Genomic DNA, 3,405 nt, shown 5'->3' on the forward strand with positions numbered 1-3,405 from the left:
TAATTGGATAGTAAGGATGTTCAAAGACTAATTTAGTGAATTGCACAATATTTTAAATGGAATTATGCAGGTTTATGGGTCCATGGGGGATTCAGCTAGGAGCCTCTCGAGAAAATCTGTTTATCAGTAAATGATATTAGCAGCTTTCACCTAGCTTTTGTCTTCATTAAATTGCTGCTCTCCCAATTGAGGGTCACATCTGAGGCCTGCTTTGATAATTTGTCATTATTGTCTTGTTTATTGGAGCATAAAGTTGATACAGGCTGGGCTGGGCTGTTTATACACCATGTGCAAAGAAGTTTTTATTAACAATTCCGCCAGTGCTAAATCAAAGTGGAATTTTTTAGGGTTCAAGAAAGGGAATCATTTGTAGTATTCCAATTTCCTCTAAAACTCTCTGAGTGCATGCCATTCCCCCTTCTCTAATATGTATAACACATAATGGCATTGCTAGAGCCAATTCTCCACAGGCTTTTTAAAAAATCCATTTTTGTCTCCAAAAATAAGGTTAAAATTTGAAATTCTTTTCATACTATTGGCCTGTCACATAAAACCGAATTCATGCAGTACCTCCCTTAGAGTATACCATTTACAAATAATTACCATTAACTATTTATCTTAAGAGACTTGGGGGTATAGTTGAGATATTAAAACTATTAAGAAACATACTATTTATTGTAGTTCAGTCAAGCATACTTTTCATTGCACTTACATGTTTTGAGTGGTAAAGGGGAATGCTTTTAAAAGCGTGTTCATGGCATATTTGAAAATATCACTGATTATGTTTAAAATCATACCCACATAAATGCAGTTTGTTTCTGACCGTGCTTTTCATGTGGATTTCCATGATACATTCTTTCCCAGTGATGATGTGGGACCTAGAACTGGGAAACAGGGCAAGTAGACTCTATTTTCAATCAAGTCTCTGGTTCAATTTGCATATATGGGCAATTTACACATGTCATGAATGCCTCTGCTTCTTAGAACCATCTGGTAGACACTCATCTTCCCTCTGCATATGAGCTGAGGTTCATTCAACTCATTGATAGGTTCAGACAAATCTGCTTTTTCATCTCCATCTTTCATGCCTTCATCCTCCATCCTCAGTCCCTTATCCATATCCACCCAGCTGTGAAGCAATAATGTTTATTTCTCTAAGAGGGACTGGGCTTAGCAGGAAGGAGAACAGAATTTCAGCAGTTGATGGACACCATGCTTTAATGATACAAGTTAGGAGGAAAAACTGCTAATTCCCAGCAACACCAGTGGGGAATTCCTTGGAGTTCACTTGGGCTAGTTGCCACTCTGCAGGGACTTTATTCTGCACATCCAGTATTCCCACTTCTGAACTGCTCCTGGCCCTACTCTCCCTGAAAGGGGGGTTAAGAAAAGCCAGTGCTTACTTGCAGACCTAAATGTATTCTACACAGTGTCCAAATGAGTGAAGAAGATGCCAGAAAGGAAAAGGCTAATGGTTCAAGTATAAGGACAAGTAGAAAGAGTAAGTTTCAACCTCTCAAGGGCTCAAAACATTGGCTTAGGCTTTCTTTATGGTGGCTCACACCTGTAATCCCAGGACTTTGGGAGGCTGAGGTGGCCACATCACCTGAGGTCAGGAGTTTAAGACCAGCTTGGCCAACATGGTGATACACTGTCTCTACTAAAAATACAAAAATTAGTCAGGTGTGGTAGCAGGTGCCTGTAATCCCAACTACTTGGGAGGCTGAGGTGAAATAATCACTTGAATTTGGAAGGCGGAGGTTTCAGTGAGCTGAGAGAGTGCCATTGCACTCCAACCTGGGCAACAAGAGTCAAATTTTGTCAAAATTTTGACAAAAGAAAAGAAAGAAAGAAAAGAGAAAAAGAAAGAGAGAGAAAGTAAAGTTCTCACTCAGTCCAGAAACCTAGCCAACCTCATTTTTATATACTATTACCTAGCACATCTTTTCAAAGGTCTATAGTTATTATCACTGTCTACCCCCCACATAATCACTAGCCTTTCACTTTAAAATGGTTAAAAATTGTCTCATGGATTGCAGATCATTAATGTAAATTAGACTATTTCTATATTTGATTTCTTAATTTTTAAAAGAAGAAGAATAGCTCTCTCACACACATACACACACTCTATATTTTTTACTTGAAAATTTTAAATGGCTCTCCAGACACCTCTTTCAATAACTCTTACCCTCCAAAGCTGGGCTGCCTTTTAATTTCACTTTAAAATAGCTACATTGGGACCATAATATGATTAGAACTAATGAATATTGTGAAAAGAAGCAAAAAAAATTTATTTAAAATCTTTTTTTTTAAGGAAAATTTGCATTAATTATTTTTATTTACAGAAACAGTTATTTACATTTAACCCAGTTTCGTGGCAAGTTCTTTAGCCTTTGCCTTTTCTAGCTTGGCGATGCGAGCCACAGACTTGGGACCCAGGACATTGCCTCCCCAGTGACGCCGGTTCTCATCGTATCTGTCATTGTAGTTGGTGCGGATAGTTTCCACCAGCTTAGCCAAAGCACCTTTGTCTTCCGAGTTAACGTGTGTGAAGGTGACAGTGGTGCAGGTCTTCCTGTGTACGAGACGTCCCAGTCTTGCCTTCCCCTTGATGATGCAGTAAGGGACTCCCATTTTATGACAGAGGGCAGGCAAGAAGACAACCAGCTCAATGGGATCCACATCGTGTGCAATCACCACCAGCTGAGCTTTCTTGTTCTCCACCAAGGTGGTGACGCTGTTAACTCCTGCTTGGAGGACAGGTGGTCTCTTAGCGGGGACGTCCCCTTTGCCATCCGCTTTTTTCTCGGCCTGGGCCAACAGCCTCTGCTTCTTTCCTCTGCTTCTTTTCTTGCCTCGTCTCTGGTCTGTACTTGTGGGCCAGCTTCAGCAGCTGGGTAGCTGTTTGGCAGTCCAGGGCTTGGGTGAATTGGTTAATTGCAGGAGGCACTTTCAGCCGCTTATAGAGGATGGCTCTCTGCCGATGCAACATGATATAGCGGGGCCATTCACAAAGCGGGTGAGGTCTCTTTTGGGCTGGATGTCTTGTCCAATGGCAAAATTTTTAGGCCTTTTCTCAAATAGTGGATTCACCACTTTCTTGGCCTGCTGCTTCTTCACGACAGCAGGGGCCGGAGCCACCTTCTTCCCCTTGGCCTTCTTTCCTTTCGGCATCTTGGGCAGCGGGAAGAGAAAGCTAAAATCTTTAAAAAGTATAAACACTTCATGTGAGTAAGAACCTGCGGTTTATCCCAGCCCAGTCAAGGACCCAATTTTGATTCTGAGGATAAATCACTGAGCTCATCAGACCTCACTTTCTTCTGCTCAAAAGGATCATGACTCCAGAGGTTTCTTCACAGAATAGCAGAAAGCAATCATATTAAAATAAATTTCTATCTCTAAATA

General features: G+C 41.0%; 1 pseudogene; it reads right to left on the minus strand.

Annotated features, from left to right (window-relative positions):
• Positions 1 to 2,361: 2,361 nt before the first annotated feature.
• On the minus strand, positions 2,362 to 3,194 carry LOC116551214 (annotated as a pseudogene).
• Between the last annotated feature and the right edge of the window lie 211 nt (positions 3,195 to 3,405).

This window comes from Sapajus apella, unplaced genomic scaffold (genome assembly GCF_009761245.1).
Source record: "Sapajus apella isolate SASKATOON/1434 unplaced genomic scaffold, GSC_monkey_1.0 scaffold9, whole genome shotgun sequence".
Taxonomy (NCBI): Eukaryota; Metazoa; Chordata; class Mammalia; order Primates; family Cebidae; genus Sapajus; species Sapajus apella.